This window comes from Aedes albopictus, chromosome 2 (assembly GCF_035046485.1).
Source record: "Aedes albopictus strain Foshan chromosome 2, AalbF5, whole genome shotgun sequence".
Lineage (NCBI taxonomy): Eukaryota > Metazoa > Arthropoda > Insecta > Diptera > Culicidae > Aedes > Aedes albopictus.
The window spans coordinates 233,034,754-233,054,144 of NC_085137.1; the positions used below are offsets into that span (position 1 = coordinate 233,034,754).

The 19,391-nt window shown below is 41.9% G+C and overlaps 1 pseudogene; it reads right to left on the reverse strand.

The window, feature by feature from the left end:
* Window positions 1-10,574: 10,574 nt before the first annotated feature.
* On the reverse strand, window positions 10,575-17,755 carry LOC109416196 (uncharacterized; annotated as a pseudogene).
* Between the last annotated feature and the right edge of the window lie 1,636 nt (window positions 17,756-19,391).

The following is a 19,391-nucleotide window of genomic DNA, read 5'->3' on the forward strand; positions in this document are numbered from 1 at the left end:
CGGCCTTCAAAAAGCCGTAGCAAACAAATAAAAGTGCAGGTAACCTGTACCTGAATCACTGTGACGCAGCTCGGCAACTGCTACGAACCAGTGGGGTCAGATCTAGAGTGAGATACTGGCTATGCTAGATGTTGACCTGGCTAATGTCGGTACCAAGATTACTATTAGTCAGAACGGTGCGGAATCGAATATTGACGATACTTTCTGTAGTCCTAGCCTAACAAGTACTTCGAACTGGAGAGTAGACGATGGCTACACTCACAGCGATCGCCCGGCGGTTAGCTACAGTATCGACTACAACAACAGAAGGCAACGGGTAGAGGAAGATGCGGCTACGCTAAGGCCATGCCCTCGCAGGTGAAAGATATCATGCTTCGACGAAGGAATATTAAAGGAGGCACTCCGCGGTGAGCGAAACCTACTCGGTGTAAGTGGGGATGAGCTGGTAGCGGTGCGACCATGCCTAGGCAACCCAGCTAACACAAAGTCCTATATGATGTTGTTGCCAATCAGCAACACTTGTTCAAAATGGGGATTTCTTCCGAAATTATGAACTCAATCCAACACGTAGGGTTTTGGGATACGGAGAGTTATAATTTTCCTACGAATTCATTTTTAACAGTTAGTCTTGTTTAATACATGAAAACGAATATGATTCGTGTTATAGCTGTAAGTTTGCATGACATTGTGTATAAGTTTCGATTTTGCTTGTCTATATATTTAGGTTTATGTGGTTTTCTGTTTCGTGTGCTCATAACTCTGTGCAATATAGATATAGGTGTGAGTTTAGCTAACATTTCATACTCACGTTTAGTTCCCCTCAGTGTGCATATGTGTCCCCTATGTAGCGATGTTCTTGCTAGAGCTGCAAGCATAATTAATTAGTAATGTTCGGAGAGATTCTATTCGTTTTAGTATAACATACCGCTTCTGATTCTAATTATAGTGTGTAGAGGTAGAAAGAGGTTAGCAGTTGCTCGAATTCACTTTCTGCTATTTTTCTGCGATTAGAATTAAACTGTTAGTCACTCTTATACAATATAACGCAACCTAGTTTTAACTTACTGTTTAGGTATAATCAAGATAATTTACAGTCGTTTTGGTAGTAATATAAGAGAAAAGTATTTGGGAATTGCAAACACGTTTACTGCATCGATCGAAGTTAGTTGTTTTTCATTTTACCTACTCATCTTCCGTGACAGTTTGCTCACGCTGTCATCGTCGATCTCGCAATTGCTAAGGGGATAGCTCTGGACATAGAGATGCGTGCCAACCAAATAGGGTGGGCAACAGATGTTGAATCCTGAGGTGAGAGACTACCGGATTACTGGTGGTCTCAAGCGATTGTGAACCTGCGCCCCGCCTGCATGCAGGCCATGCGGTCATGCTGCAAACACGTACTGGAGCGAAATGTACGATGAGTGATATTTGCCGCTGCCAAGAGCGCACTGATGATCAAGATTAGGGCAAGCAAAAACCCTTGCTTTGAGGGGCTCATGTCAGATTGCCATTGCGAATCCGTGGGGTGATGCCTAAAGGATCGTGATGGCAAAGACGAGAGGTGTATTGGCTCCTACAAAGCAGTCTGCAGAGTTGTTGGAGGGGATCATCGAGGGGCTTTTCTGCGTCTTGATTCTAGTCCTTGGACTTCTTTCGTAGGACAACTGGGGATTGGAGCCGGCGATAAGGGGAGGGTCACGAATAAGGAACTTTTGGGGAATGAAAAATCCCTAAGCGTAGATAAGGCTTCTTCAGGTTTGTACGGAGTTCCGCTTACATCCAGAGCCACTGTGCAGTAGTGACTTTGGATGTAAGATCATGATAAGTTTTAACTGGCTTTTTTTCTCTGATATGAATACTACTCGAAGTAAGAGGGAGTAAGAAAAGTAATGTAAGAATACGGTGGATAGATACGCAAGCCATTGTTCAGTAACACAATCACAACGACGATCCTCTTGCCATGCGTTCTCGAGTTGAACGGCTAGGTAATAGTAGTTAGATGAATACTACTATTCCTAGAAAAAAAAAATGGATGTAAGAAACGAGTTCAATAGCGCCAGTGTGACGATGCGCTCCTGCGTCTGGGGATACTCGGGAACCTGTTCAAGAATCTCGAAAGTTACTGTAGAATCGAGTACTAGTTTGTCTAGCCAAAGTCTACACTCCATACAAATTTTTAAATTTTTTATTTAGACGAAAGTCTCCGCGGTAGGAAGGATTATTTATTCGGCCGGTTTGAGAGGAAATATCTGGCAGTGCTACGCCATCCGGTAGAGAAAAAAATTGCTACTTCAAGGAGTGATTCTTTCACGATGGTTTATGGGAAGATTGGTGGTGCTACGGTTTTATGCCAAGCTTATAGTTTTTCCGCGAATGAAAGTGGGCCTGCTCCGTGTATTATCTTGTGGTGCAGAAAATGCTTTCGCAATTTGTGTTAGTTTCTTTGGATCCCTGTGGACTAAATAACAATGAAGGTGATTGAGTTTCAATAAGGTGAATTTGCTAAAGTGTGATGCTGACGCTGATTTAACCTGATCAGCTTGAAACAATCCTCTGTATTGCCAGGCCCCTGATTGGAAACAATATGGTGAGATCTTTCTGATTTTTCTCTGTTTATACTCGTGTCAATAACAACCAAATATTACGGAAAATGTTCATTTGGGGAGGGCTAGATACCATAACTTTTGATATAGTTTCAGAGAGCGGTTAAGGGCGCTTAAGCCTAGGCTTAAGAGCCAGGGCATACGGGGGAAACACCGTTATCCCATCCCAGGGTTCCAGAGGACATGGAGTGACATTAACATTCTTAGCAAAGTCACTTCCAACGAAGCGGTACCCGGGCAGAGTTCAAGTACTGACGATCAACATGTGATATTGGTTTGTTTGAGATAAGAGGTAAAAGTGCTGAAAATAATAGCAACAATTTGTTTCTAAACCATATAATCAATAGCAAAATGTGATATTTAAAGATCAATCAAATAGCTTACTGCTATTGGTTAGATCTTACCAAGAGCTAAATGTGCTATGATGATGATGTTCCAGAAGTAAAATTGAGATATTATTTCCAGTACTTTAACCTCTTATCTCAAACAAACAAATATCACTTTTTGTTCTCCATATCAAAATATGCAATTATTGAGCTTTTTTTCTCTGCTCGGGTATATTATTCTCACCTTTCATGGAACGGTTGGTACGAGATGTCCCCGTTTTCTGATTACAATAACAATAACAACGCTGCACAGGCCTGGCCGCTTTAATTCTTGTAATGCATCTCTGATACACTGCAACCATTAATAATGACAAGAAAAATGATAGGAGTAGTCGATTCTATCATTTTCCAGGATTCTTTCAATGAATGGCTGGGTATGTGTAGACTAGACAAGACTAGACTAGACGAAAGTCTCCGCGGTGGGAAGGCGGAGGTGTGTCTGAGATGGCAAAAATTTGTTATACGTAGTTTATGAACAGTCCCTACCTTGGTAGACTCCCCAAAGCGAATCATCGATGTTCGTCGTTGGATGCATCTAGGTACCCTTGAGGGTGCGATGTACACTAGCCCCTCTCTGGAGCAATCCTTTCTTAGTTGTTCCGGAGAGATGTAGGTTTTGTCGGACCTTATTGCAATGTGTTTATTTATTTGTGTTTACATCAACAGACTTTCTGTAGTCCCAATGATATTAAGAACTTAAAACTATTTAAAAATGTCACAAATCACAAACAGAAATTACATTACGAGTCACATGTGTACAATATTTCCTACTTAAAATTATGTCAAGTTATTGAAAAAGTCAGTGAACCTTCGCTTTATTACGTTTCTTGTCAGATGGAAGTCAAAGACTGATGCCACACGGTTGAAAATACGTTGCAAACCTAGTAGAGCACTTCTTATCCCGTAATTGTTACGGCGAAGTGGAAGCCTCAGCATCGAGCTGTTCCGCAGCAGCCGTGGTTGAACATTGATGTTCACTTGTCGTAATATAGAATCACAATCTATTCGCCCTTGAAGAGTATCGGCCACGGTCAAGGCTCTACAAACATCCCTTCGTACACGCAGAGGTTGCAAATCAATCAACTGACACCGCCTTTCGTAGCTCGGAAGGCGAAGCGGGTCCCTCCATGGTAGCCTACGGAGCGCGTATCGGATAAATCGACGTTGAACTGATTCGATTCGCTCAGTGCCGTTATTGTAGTTAGGACTCCAGACTGCTGATCCGTATTCCAGCGTTGATCTGACGAGGGAGCAGTAGAGCGTTTTCAGACAGTAAATGTCGGTGAAATTTTTCGCAACTCTGAACACAAAACCCAGGGTTCTCGATGCTTTATCTACGACAAAGGATATGTGGTGAGAGTATGTTAGATGCGAGTCCAACAGCACGCCCAGATCTTTAACACACTGCACTCGTCCGATAGGCGTGTCGAATATCTTGTAGTCGAAAGGCACTGATTGCTTTTTTCGCGAGAAGGAGATGCATGAACATTTTTCAGGGTTAACGGTGAGACGATTAACTTTACACCACTCTGCGAAACAGTTGACCTGCTCCTGAAGTAAGCGGCAGTCTGTAGTTGAATGGATACGCAGGAATAGCTTCAGGTCGTCCGCAAAGGACAGCCGAGGAACTTTGAGAACCAGATGCACGTCGTTGAAGTAGATAAGGAAAATCAACGGTCCCAGATGACTACCTTGTGGTATACCTGACGTAGCGCAAAAACTCGACGAGCGAGAGTCTCCTATTGCCACTATCAATTGACGTTCTGTGAGATATGAACGGAACCATCTCAGGAGGCTACCACCGATTCCAAGTCTATCAAGCTTAGCAATCGCAATGTCGTGGTTGAGCTTATCGAATGCGGCAGATAGATCAGTGTATATCGCATCCGTCTGAGTGCGCATAGTCATACTATCGGTGATATACGACGTGAAACACAGCAGATTTGTGGTTGTAGAGCGACCAGTAGTAAACCCGTGTTGATCCGCACTTATATATTGTTTACAATGCGCATTAAGGAAACCCAAAACAACCAGCTCAAACAGCTTCGCTACCGCATTGAGTGATGTGATTCCGCGATAGTTGTTAACATCTCGCTTGCTTCCTTTTTTGTATACAGGAAACATCTCAGCCGTTTTCCAGCACGATGGAAAAATGCCAGTAGACAGAGAGAGCTGAAAGATCAATCGAAGTGGTTCCAGCAAATGTCCAATGTTGTTCTTCAGGAAGACAGATGGAACACCGTCAGGCCCCGGCTTGAACGAAGTTTTTAGCTGTGATGCCGCTTTCGAGATAGTGTCCACGTTTACACTAGTAATAATGAGCGTTTGATTAGCCAAGGGAACGTTTCGTGCTGCGCTGGCGATGTGATCAGTGGAAAGCTGTTCGTTTTCAAACACACTTGCGAATTTTGTAGAAAACAGATTGCAGATTTCCTCTTGCGTTGAACCGATTACGCCGTTCAATACCATGGACGATGGCAACCCTGCTTCTTTACGCTGCTCGTTCACGTGGCTCCAGAAGGATTTCGGATGCGATTTAAGCCGTCGCTCTATTCTCCTCTGATATCGTTGGAAGCAGAAACGACTCAAACGCTTGTATTCGTAGTTCAATCTTACGTAATAGTGTTTCAGTGGCATAGTGCGAAATTTAGAAAATCGTTTAAGGGCTGCCTTTTTGGTCCTTTTCAGCGATCGAAGATCACTGGTCATCCACGGAACCTTGAAATCAGTTCGTACGACTTTCTTTGGAACGTGTCGATCAATGACATACCCCAAGATGTTGGAAAAGGTTTGCGCTGCGATGTTCACGTCGAATGCATCTAGGATGAGCTCCCAATCCAGGTCAGACAACACTTCAGCTATGCTACGTATATCAGCTCTCCGGAAATCGTAAGACACAGCAGATCGGTTGTTGATAAAATCGCGAACGACATTTGTTTCGATGGCGACTAATAAAGGTGGATGATGGCGAACAACCTTAACTAGAGGAGCTGGTGCCATCGAGATACTAGGAGCAGTACTGCGACCACTCACAAAACAGAGGTCAAGCACACGGTTGCTTTCGTTCAAAACGCTATTGATTTGAAATAGAGTGGCGGTACTGTAGCTGTCTAGAAGATTTACCGCTCCGACGTGAAAAGTAGAATGCTCGTGATCAGGACGAAGAAAACCACTGTGAGTTGGGAACCAAGCTATGCCGGAAAGGTTGAAATCGCCCAGCACCATCGTTTCGTCACAAAGATTTGCGATATTCGTAACAACTGCGACAGAGTTACAATGTGCATCGATAAGATCCACATCTCGAACCCGATCCGGAGGGATGTATAACGCGCATAGGAAAAGTTGGCGGTCGCCAAGCTGGATTACCACCCAAACTTGTTCAATGATGTTCCATGAATCGTTCTCGATCAGCCTAGCTTTTAGCCTGGAATGAACTGCTACGAGGACGCCTCCTCCAGTAGCCTTTCGACTGTTATTTGCATTCCTATCGCAGCGGAAAACTTCGTATGCATCTCCAAAAATGCAGCTAGAGGTAGTACGGGGGTCTAGCCATGTTTCGATTAAGACGATGACATCGAAGCACTGGTCCAACACAGCTAAATGGTAGTCTTCCAGGAGGCCGTTCATCCCGCCTACATTTTGGTAGTAAACTGTAATGTCCGAGGGGTCAATTTGCCGAGGGGTCGCAGCACTGGAAATCGGGAAGCCATCATGTGGAGAAGTAATAACTTGTTGATTATACTTGCCGATAGCTGAAGTTCGGAAGACCCCGTCAACCATCCCAAACACAGGACCGGGACGACTGCTGGTCGCTGGCGGGAAGGGCTCGACTGTGCTGGGAGGATCAGGGGCTTCCTCAAGACTGGCGGCAAATGTGCGTCCCGGTGTCGAATCGGAGACTACGTTGGTCGAAGCTGAGCAGTGGGTGGAACTGTGACGAGTTCGAGCAGTGTCGGATGTCGTTTGTCTGGAAGGAGTACCGTCGGTTTTCCTGCAAACCGAAATGCTTTCAGGTGGCGCAATGTTTATTGGTTCACTATACTTGCCGATGCTAGGAGCTCGGAAGACCCCATCAACCGTCCCAAACACAGGACCGGGACGACTGCTGGTCGCTGGCGGGAAGGGCTCGACTGTGCTGGGAGGATCAGGGGCTTCCTCAAGACTGGCGGCAATTGTGCGTCCCGGTGTCGAATCGGAGACTACGTTGGTCGAAGTTAAGCAGTGGGTAGAACTGTGACGAGTTCGAGCAGTATCGGATGTCGTTTGTCGGGAGGGAATACCGGCGGTTTTCCTGCAAACCGAAATGCTTTCAGGTGGCGCAATGTTTATTGGTTCACTATACTTGCCGATGCTAGGAGCTCGGAAGACCCCATCAACCGTCCCAAACACAGGACCGGGACGACTGCTGGTCGCTGGCGGGAAGGGCTCGACTGTGCTGGGAGGATCAGGGGCTTCCTCAAGACTGGCGGCAATTGTGCGTCCCGGTGTCGAATCGGAGACTACGTTGGTCGAAGTTAAGCAGTGGGTAGAACTGTGACGAGTTCGAGCAGTATCGGATGTCGTTTGTCGGGAGGGAATACCGGCGGTTTTCCTGCAAACCGAAATGCTTTCAGGTGGCGCAATGTTTATTGGTTCACTATACTTGCCGATGCTAGGAGCTCGGAAGACCCCATCAACCGTCCCAAACACAGGACCGGAACGACTGCTGGTCGCTGGCGGGAAGGGCTCGACTGTGCTGGGAGGATCAGGGGCTTCCTCAAGACTGGCGGCAATTGTGCGTCCCGGTGTCGAATCGGAGACTACGTTGGTCGAAGTTGAGCAGTGGGTAGAACTGTGACGAGTTCGAGCAGTATCGGATGTCGTTTGTCGGGAGGGAATACCGGCGGTTTTCCTGCAAACCGAAATGCTTTCAGGTGGCGCAATATTTATTGGTTCACTATACTTGCCGATGCTAGGAGTTCGGAAGACCCCATCAACCATCCCAAACACAGGACCGGGACGACTGCTGGTCGCTGGCGGGAAGGGCTCGACTGTGTTGGGAGGATCAGGGGCTTCCTTAAGACTGGCGGCAAATGTGCGTCCCGGTGTCGTATTGGAGACTACGTTGGTCAAAGCGGTACTAGGAATTCGGAGGACCTCGTTGATTATCTCTATCTCAGGACTAGGACGACTGATGGTCTCCGGCGGGAAACGTTCGACTGCATTGGGAGACTCCAAGACTTCGTCAGGGCTAGCGGCAAACGTGCGTCCCGGTAGCGAATTGATGCGAATCACAGTAGAAGCTTGATGTATCCGGGGTAACGGAACCGCTTGTCTGGAAACCGAAAAGCTTTCAGGCGATGCAAAACTTGATAATTGATTGTACTTGCCGGTTTCAGGAGTTTGGAAGACCTCATCTCCCAGCTCACACGCAGGACCGGGACGACTGGAGGTCGCTGGCAGGAAAGGCTCGACTGCGGTGAGTGGAATAGAGGCTTCCTCAGGGCTGGCGGCAAAGTTGCGTCCCGGTATCCGGATATTAAGGATGCGATGGTAATTATTTGGAGAAGACGAAAATACATAGTCTGCGCTGCGTCTAGGTTGCGATAATAGCGTCTTGTCTGGTATCAACACATCGGTTCGACCCCCGTGGTTGGAGTTGAGTATTGAGATGGTCCAGGCACTGGAGAAATTGTCACGGTCGGCGAGTCCAGACGAGGTAACCACATGTTTTTTGAGTTTCCGTTTTCAAATTCGCGGAACAGAATTCCCTTAGGCCATGTTTCTGCACTCAGTGCAATTTCACGCAATTTAGGATCTAATCCAATTTTGTACGAGATGAAACTCAAGCGACTCATGTCAGCATCCTTTTTGATCAGCGGCACAACCTTAACAAGGTCTTCACATTGTACACAATCCTTGACTAACTTTTCGATAGATTCTGGTTTAACGCTTGGATGGATGCGAGAAAGATACAGCCAGAACAGTTCTTTGGGTTCGGGAACTGTAAGAACCTCGGTAAAAGCGTTGTCCTCCGTTGCCACTTTAGTGCCACCAACAAGTGGTTTACTAGGCGAGATTTCATGGCGGCGTCGTTTCAGTGGAGGTTGACGTGGGGGGAGTTCAGGCTTCAAGAGTGTCGGAGTTGACAATGCAATCCCCTTTGACAACTGAGCAATCTGCTGTCCTTGCTTAGCTATTTCCTTCCTTAATTCAGCATGGGCCTGTTCTTGCTTCTCGGTAATCGCCTCGAGCGCACAGCCAAAAGACACCATGGCTGATTTGAACCGACAACATTTCATGAGCTTGGCGCATTCATCGCACATCCAAGCTAGATTTGGACAAGATTGAACAATGTTCATGAAAGGTTTGTTGAGCTTCGCGTTGGCAGAGCACCGTAAATGGATCATCCTGTCACAGAACGCCATACAAGTAACTGACTCTTCATCTGATTTAACAGGCTTAGCGCAATGATCACACGCAGTAGACATGATGAGACAGAATTTGTTACACCGGTGGAGATGCTCTAACTTGCACGCAAGAGTTGGATGCAACAGCGTAGCTATGTCTATCCGAAAAGTACGGTAGCCGGAAAAGTGCACAAAGGGAACAGCGAATAGGAAAACAGAGTTCACTGACGAAATCAAAACGACGTTTTCTCTATCAATTCACTATCAATACGTAAATTTTCACTGCACTAATGTTCACACAACCTTTAACTACAGGTCAAAGCAAAATGCGACTATATTAAAACTGTTTGACACGGGTAAACACAGTGGTAAAGTTACAGCAGAAAAATAACGATACGGAACGAAATCAAACAAAGAAGAGAGTTATTTAGTGTGTCAAGAGTGTGAGAGAGTTGTTTAGTGTGTCAAGGTGTAGTCCTATCTTCTGCGCTGCTTGTAGGAGATGGTTCTCATCATCAACCCCAAATTACTTGGACCAGGGCCGTTCGGATGTCTGGTTGGCAGATCATCCCCCAATTGGAGAAGAAGAAAAAGAGTGTCGCTTCCAGGGGCTGTCAGGAGGAGTTTCATGATGTTTTTTGGGAGTTCCAAGGTTTTTTTTAAATACTTAGTAAGAATGGGTTTTAAATGGTTGCATGAGAGGGCTACAAAGTCACGGGTCCCGTGAGGTATAATACTAATAATACGCTTTGATCTGTAGTCAAGCTACGCTGCTTGTAAAAATGTTTTAGGGATGGATGACTTTTGAACGTAATGTATTTTTTTGGCGTTTGTATGAGTCGCTTGCTTTATTTGCAGTAAAAAAAATGCCTATTATGGCGGTAGGTTTTTTTTTGCTCATCGGCTGTATTTTCCTATGTCAGCATATGAAAATCTATAAAAAAAAAATTAACCAGTGTAGTTCAATTTGTGTTCAATACAATTCTTATAGCTTAAAGCAGGAATATTTCCTTTTTTGAACTTCCGCACTACTCGTTTGTGATAAATGTAAAATAAATTGATGAATACTTGATAAGACATTATTTTTTGAACTTGCTAAACACTTTTGCTGAGTTTTCTTGCAGATTCATCCTTTACCTATATAATGAAATAAAATTCCCAGGCATTAACAATACATTTTTCATTATTAAAAAATCTTCGATAGAATGAATCCAAAACTCAGTATCAATAGATTACACTGCGTCACCGTGTTTAGCATCTTCCTCATTCGATGAATGTAACATTCCAGGAACGCTTCCATACGGACTAAACTTTGGAACCAGCGAAATTCTTCTCTCCAGGATATCCCCTTTCCGGTCTTCCGGTTCAGTTGCTTGATGGTTATCGTACTTCTTCAGCCAAATCAAATGAAGGAATTTATAGGTACAGCCACAACCAACAGCTATGTATCCCATGTAGCGGAATGCCATCCGCGTGCCAAACTGTGCAATCAGATAACCGCCGAAAAACGATCCAATTCCTTTACCCAAGCAAAAGTGCACCATTCCGGACACGCCAATCAACGTCGCAACCAGACTATTGGCGCCAACACTGCACAATACGTGGTAGCTACCACCCACATGAAGTAACAGGAAATCGCCTCATTCAATTCCACCGGGAAGCACCAGAACGGGTTGCTGAAAGGAAGGTTAATGTCATTTGTATGCCAAGGAATTTCAAGGTTCTGATCGCATACTCACTCCATCAAAGAATAACCGAGGATTCTGGTGGCATGAGCGAAAAACGCCACCACCAGTAGGTTGACGTGTCCTACCCTGCGGGTAATCGGTCCTGTGAGGTACATCATCGGAATGCTGGCCACGGTGCCCACGGTGTAGGTCAGCCCCAGCAGGTAATTGGGAGAACCCATCTCCTTCATTATCACGAACAGATAGCTCTCGATGAATCCCCAGAAGGTACCGAGGAAGAACAGGAAGAACAAGAACATCAGCACATGTGGCAGCCGGAGTATGTCCCACAAGTGTTTCATGATGCTGGACGAGGGCAGTTTTTTACCCACCGGGAGTAGGAACACAGATATTAGAGACAGGCCGAGAAGAATGTCGTAGATGTAGAACGCCGGTGTGTAGTCCGTGCTGTTATGATCTTTGGAGTAGTAATCGATGAGTAATCCAGTTAGAGGCGTAAAAATGGCCATTCCAGCACTGGAAAACAGTTTTTCCCGTCCGAAGTCTCCTCCGTATTTCTCAATCATGGTTAGAGCGATGGGATCGGTGATTGTTATGCTGCCTATGAGCATTGTGGTGGAAATGAACCGGATCATCAAATAGTACCAAAATGTTTTGTCGTATTCGACTGTGTTTCGGCATTGCAGCACGAATGGTGCGCTATCTTTGGTCAGCAGTTGGTCTGTTGTGCAGTTCGGCAGATTCAGCGAACCACAAGAGGTTTGTTCCTGGCCATGGGAAATGAACAACTGCAGATTGGTTTGGTTACCCGTAGCTATGCCACATCTTTGGGCGAGTATTTTCTCCAGGAACGACACCGTAGGGCACTCCAAGCTGTCGCATGGATTTTCCTGTGTGAATAAAAGTTATGTTAGTCCGTTTCCGAATTCATGATGAAACAGTCATGGAGTCATCAAATGTGCAACTTCATAGTATCATGACTACGAGTCATGATGAGATGACGTTAACGACGATTATTATAAGTGTATCTAACAATTATCATAAAAAAAAAGTCGAGTCAAGTACAAGACACTGAAGACGACCTTACAGTTGAGGTCGAAATACGTATCTGTCAAAGGATGCAAATTCTTAGTGGAATTCAAAGGAACAGTTCTTAACGTGATTTTCTTTTTATTTATAAAAAAAATAGTCATGGTTGCCAAAAGCGTTGCAACAAACATCTTCTTGTTCTTATTTGTTTTCAAACAACATGACTCTAAGTCATAGATTCATGCCATATAATATATAGTCATATAATAATTTACATTTCTACTAGTGCATTGGGATTATTTTTGGACATTCAATACAATATTTTTTCTGTTATTTTGTAACAGATAGGGGTAAGATAGACTTTCGAAATTTCGTGATTTCTCCGAACTTTAAGAAATACTTTTGTGTTCAAATCGAGTTATAATGACTTCTAGGAGTTGCGCATTTCTGCATAGATTTTCATTCTTTTGGCCTTATACAAAAATTGTAGGTTTTCAGAATGTTAGTATTGACCACTTTTGACGATTTGCCAATTTGGACACAGAAACATCCTAAACCAATTCCACCATAAACCGGAAGAGAACGTACTCATAATTTCACACTTTGGTATAGTACAAGGGCTCTTAACCAATTTTGATCTGGCTACACAACAACATCAAGCAATGGACCACCAATTAAAACCTTCAAGGAAACTGTACAAAAATGTCAAAGAATAAAAATAACCTAAAGCGTTCGTCAGGGATGCTTTAGTGATCTTGGAATTTCCTTCATCTACATTCCTCTAAGAATACACATTCAGTTGCATTGTTCTGAGTATATCCTTGCAAGATTTCCCCTAAAAACAGTTTATATGCTCATGTACTTACTACATATACTTTTCTCAGAGTATAATCCTGTAGCAATGTCCCGAAGGTATTTCAAGGTATATCTTTTATATAATTACATATTTGTCGAGGCATTCCCGTCTTCATAGATAAAAAGTACTGGTTTTCGGTAAGACCTGTCTTACCAAAATAAATGATTTTTTACTGATACATTCAGATATTATATCATAGAGAACCGAAGTAGCTATACCAAATCCAAGAACTTGATTGAAGCTTCAAGCCCGTGTTTCCAAGAGAGGTTTCATAATAGTGGCTCCCAAGAGAGGGGTTATGGGGGTTAAACCCCTCCCATTACCGTAGTTTCACATGCAAGGCGACCCTCCACTGTTTTGTTTTTGAGATAAGATTTTTTGAATAAAGAGAGTCATACATTTTGGTACTACCTTCTCTAAAATTGCTTGAAATTGCAAATTCTCATAAAACAATGCATAGTATTGCTTTTTAAAGTGATTCCTGGTTGTTTTAGTATCCATAATATTATAAGGAATCAAAATATAGGGTGACAAAGGGTATTATCGGCAGGTTTGTTCTCTTCGTCATGGGGGGTTTTTGTCAGCCAAATTGCCTGAAACTTGGACATGTAATTCAGCTTAGTTGGGAAGGATTTGAGACCAAATCTAAGTTCAATTGGTTTAAAAAATCCCCCAAAGACGAAGAGAACAAAACGGTCGAGAATAGGTAATTTCTCCTAATCAAATTTAAAAAAGTGTCTTGTATGGGAAAATTTGACCTTTTATTTTCAAAAAAAAAAAAAAAATCATATCTCAAAAACTAAAAAAACATGCATCTATGATTTTTTGATATGTTATCCCAAATTTCCTGAATTTTTTGATAAAAATATAAAACCAGGGTACCTCTTTGGTCCCGAGACCATGAAAACGTGAAAAAACTAATATATTTGCATATTTTATAGTACTCTTTACATTTTAGCCCCTTTAACGTATTTTTCCTGAAAACTACAATTCAATAGCTTTTAAACAGAAAAAAAAGAAGTTTAAAATCGGTCAACTGGTTCAAAAGTTACGATATTTTGAAAATTTTTAGTTTTGAAAAACCTCAATTTTTTGGACCACCCTATATGAAAATTGGTCACCCTTATGACGAAATAAAAAAAATACGGGTCTTATTATTTCCGAAGAACTACAAGCCCACCAAGTTTCACGACAATCGGAGATGCCCTATATCGTTTTTCTATGGAATGTCTATATATATATATATATATGTATTATATATTATAATTAAATTATATCTATATATAAATTAAATGAACTACCTCAAAATATCCATGGAAAATTTCCTAGAGGAATCTTTAGAGCTATCCCTGAAGACATCCATGGATAATTCTCGAAAAAAAAAAATCCTGAAAAAAGGAAAAGAAACCTTTCCTGAAGGAAAAGGAAACGAATAATTTCCAGAAGAAAAAGAAAAGAAGGAGCAAACTCTGAACGAAGACGTCGATGAGCTCTTGAAGATTTTTTCCATTAGGAATATCTGACGGAATTTCATGCGGAATTCTTGAAGGAATCTCAAGAAGAGTTCATTAGAATCCTTGAATCGACATATAATCCATAAAGAAATTCCTTAACGAGTCCTTGGAGGTATTTCTGATGGAATGTCAGGAGAAGTTCCTGGAGAAATCCCTGGAGAAATTCTTGACGGCATCCTTGTAGGAATTTCTGGAGAAATCTCTGGAGAAATGCACTGTTTCATTCTTGACGGACATCCTGAGGAATCCCTGGATAAATTTCTAAAGAAATCCCAGGAGGAAGTCCTTGTAAGAATTCTTTCAGAAATCTTAGAAGGAATTCATGACGGAATCTTAGGAGGAATTACTGATGTAATCGCTGGAGTAGTTCCTGTCCAAAAGGAGACCCAAGAGAAGTTTCTGAACGAATCCCAGGAAGATTTTCCGAAAGAATCCCTAAAATAACGCTTGGAACCAAGTTTGGAACATTTTCTGAAAGTATCTCAGAAGAAATTCTTGGAGGAGTTTCTAGAATTTCAGAAGAAATTCTTGAAAAAATTTCTAAAGTAGTTCCTAGAAGAATCACAGCACGAATTCTTGCAGGAATCGCTGGAGGAGTTTTTGAGGGAATCCCTGGAGGATTGCGTGGAGGAACTCCTGAAGAAACTATATTGATGGTGGGGGGGGGGGGGGGGTTTGGTTTGGGGGTTCGTGGAGGAATTTCTGAGGTAATCCATGGAGTGATTCCTGGAGTGAATCCTTGGAAGAGTTCCTGAATATATCTCTGGAGTAATTCTTCAAAGAATCGCAGAAGGAGCTCTTAAAAATCTTAGGAGAAATTCCTAAAGTTATCCCGGGAAGAGTTCCTCCAGGAATCGCAGGTGGAGTTCCTGTTGGAATTTCACGAGGAACTCCAGAAGGAATCCTAAGAAAAGCTCGTGAACGAATCCCTTGAGGAATTCCAGTGGGAATCCCTAAAGAAATTCCAGTGGGAATCCCTAAAGGAATTCCAGTTGGAATCCCTAAAGGAATTCTAGTAGGAATCCCTAAAGAAATTCTAGTGGGTATCCGTATCGCTAGTCCGGCGCTTTAACCAACTAAGCCACAGAACATGTTATGATTCTGTGGAATAGAAAGTCAAACAGGATTCCAAGCACCACCCAAACCGGGTCCGTCTTTCACTACTTCATCTCTCTTTTGGCTTAGAGTGTGGGACCCGGTTAGGGTGGTGCTTGGAATCCAAATTCGTGAATTTTGAACTGCCGCACGCTAGCAGCAAAATACCTTATTTTGTTCTTCAAATAAATATAACTCAAGAACGGTTTGTTGGATTGGATATTTATAGGACTTTTAGAAAAAAAATACGCTGAGAATAACATTCATTGATGACGTATGTTAGATGTCACATAGTTTAAATATTCGATTTTTTTTAATTATTTTTCTGTAGAAAGCTGATTTCTAGCATCAAAACTTGTTAAGTAGCCCAGGATAGTCAAATGCTTCTACCTATTTTTTTAAATTTTTCATTTATTTTCAAAACAAGCGAACATTTTTTGAGATTTTTTATATGAAAATACATTATACGTACAGGTTTCAATGAAAATTGCATTTTTCCTTCATCCAACCATGTTTAAATTCTATGTATAGGTTTACAAAAGAAATGTATGTGACCTTGTGAAATATTATTTGAGATTGGTTTGCATATGTTTTTCATAGAAACTTGTACGCAGAATATATTTTAGATATAAGAAATCTCAAGTCTTTTTTTCAAGAAAAAATTTATCTATTTTTTTTTTGTAAAGATAAGGCCGTTACAAATATTTATTTCACTTTTTGTCCCACCACTCCTTGACCAGTCGAGGGGGGGGGGGGATAAAAATAATAAAGCATTTAATTTGAAAAATATTAAAAACTCATCGGATTTGTTAAAGAATTTTAAGCAAGACCCGAAATTTTGATAAATATTTTTTTATCTGCCACCTCAAAATGCAAAATCCAGCCAAAAATTTTTGAAGGGGGGGGGGAGACAAAAAGTCAAAATAAAATTTGTATCAGCCTAAAAAAAAATAAAAATAAAAAAATAATTGAAGGGTAAGGTTTTTGGAAAACTGAAATTATATGACATCTTTTCACATGACATATTACATTTTTTCTAAAAGTCCTTCAAATACCCTCAAACATCTTCGAAGACAGCATTGCAGTCCAACAAACCATTTTTTTAATTATATTTTTTTGAGAATATTGTTAGACTTTTTCCACACGCCCTTTTACAAAAGTTAGGTAAAAAATATTGCAAAACACATAACAAATATCTAAACATTTTCAGATAGATGCTAATACACGAGCAAAATTTCATTTGAATTGAAATGCTCTCTTTGCAAATGACCCTTTTCACCTCTGGGCAGCAAGATAATAGAGTGACGAAGTTCACCTGCATCTACAATCTACAGTCTGCATCTACATCTACAGTTGATAAAAAATTTGATCGAAACAAAACCAAACTAACCAAAATGATAGTTCCGTTGTCAATCGCGTTCCATACTGTTTCCGGTTGCACGACTTTCAGCACCCACGGTGCTCTAATTGGTACCAAACTCAACGAGTGATGAGCCACCAAATTCAACAACAGACTAACCAACAGAACCGGTTTGTACCGTCCGAACCGATCGACGATGTATCCCGTGATGGGCGGACTGAGGCAGGTCGTGAAGAGCAGTGTCAAATAAACGGCTGCAATTTCTTCCACCGACAGACCGATGCTTTGCATGTGCACCGTCAGGTAGGGCACCAGCGAGGACGTGGCCCCGAATATCAGGAACAGGGAAACCTTCAACAGCACCAGGTGCGGATTAATGACGCGGCCGCCGGCACCGGTGTTCCCATTGGTTTCGATGGTTTCATTTTTCCCGGTTAGCGGCTCATCTGTTTCCGCTTTCGGCACCATTCTCCAACTGCGCGTCGGTTGGTCTCAACTGTCCTGCTGAGGCTATAACGGAAACGACGACTGAGGGACGTTCTACAGCAGACTCCATAAAGGTGACAAATTACGCCAGGCGAGGCAGTGCAGTGTGGCAAGAAATTAATTCACTCCAATGCTCTACTCGAGCTCACTTAGTACGCTCAATCACTTTCTTCGCTGTGGCTGTGAAGCGCGGTTTCGTTACTAGAGGGGACGCTTTGCTTTGGAAAGGTACAACTTGGCTCTGCCGGAAGATATGGTGCGATGCGGACGTCGTGAGTGCGCTCAACTATTCGAGATGGCTGATACTGATGGACTGACGAACTGCTCGTGGCAGCTCCTACGGAGACGCTTCGTAATCCGAGATGATCATTTTGATAATTTAAACCAGTGTGCTCCAATTTTAGTCGGTTCAGGTATATATTTTGATGGGAATTGACGTTGTGTAAAATGAAAAAAAGTATCTTCAAGTACTCCTGGGGTGAAGATGTGTTAATTGACCAATACAAATGTAGCAAGATTTTGATTGGAGACTAAATGCTCAATCTTAACACACTAGTTATAATATCAAGAATCAGAGGTGACGACTTCATATTAACACTTTTGATAGATCAAGTTCCAGTCGCAACGTCATATTTAGACCTATTATTAAAAATAACTTTCAATTAACAAGTGACTCATAATTAGCTAGTTTTCGATACTTGAACGGAGAACATCTTATATCTTGATTCCAGTTATAACTTAAGTTAATAAATGCTTTAACCCTGAATGTTATACGCTTCCTATATGGTAGAAATGATAGATTCAAAGTAGTTCACGAACATATTCTCAGATAAAATGTGATAAAATATCGAATATGCACAAAATGTGACCGTTATTTTTGCGCCACATAAAAAATGTTTTAAAAGTAATTCGATGGTAAAGGAAAAAATGATCCATAGTTTTTGTCCTAAATAATCTGTTTTTGTGATTATTCGTTGGTCATGATCTGGGCTTTTTGGTGGTATGTATTGTTTTCATCAAATTTTCACAGTATTATATTTAAACATGTATTAAACTCAATGCTCCACTCCACCCCGAGATTCCTTCAAAAAATTACCTGAACTTGCTTCTGATTTTCCTAGAGAGATTCATCCAGACGTGCTTTTAACAGATTTCTACAGCAATTTCACTGAAGATCTCTTCAGAAATTCTTGCTTGGATTCATCCTGAAATTACTTTGAAGAGATATTTTTTCTCCAGAGAGTTATTCAGAATTTAAAGAATTTCAGAAAGTTCGAAAGTTCATCCATGGAATTTCACAGAAATTTTTAGTTATTCAGAATTTAAGGAATTTCAGAAAGTTCGAAAGTTCATCCATGGAATTTCACAGAAATTTTTTTAGAACTTTCTACGAAGATTTCTTCAGAAATTCTGCCCAGGGTTGCTCCAAGTATTCTTTGAGAAATTCTTTCAGTGATTCATGCATACATTCCTACGAGGATTTTTTTTAAATTACTCCTGCTGTTTATCAAGAGTATCCCCTGGGATGTCTTTAACCGTTATGTGTCCTGCAATTTTTTTGCTTCTTTCAACACCGTGCTTTTTAAATGGGCGCTGGGTACCCGGGTACCCTGTCGGCCACAAAAGGGTTAAAGATCACTGCAGTATATGTTCAGATATTCTTCCAGGGATTTTTCAGAAGTTCTTCCATAAATTGCACGGACGTTCCTCAAGGACTGCTTCGAAAATGTTCTTACAGTGATCAATTTATATATTTTACTCGTTATTTGTAAAGTATACATACTCAATCCTGAATTGCCTGTTCAGCACTTTTTTGACGAAAATAGAACATCAGAACTGTTTCGGCATCTTCGGTGATCGATTTTACTGAGGCTCAGTACACCACCTGTTAAAACCGGGAGCAAAAGGTAAACAACGCAGTATAGCTGTATTCAGCTGTTCTACTTTTGTCAAAAATTAACCGAATACGGTATTCCAAATTAAGT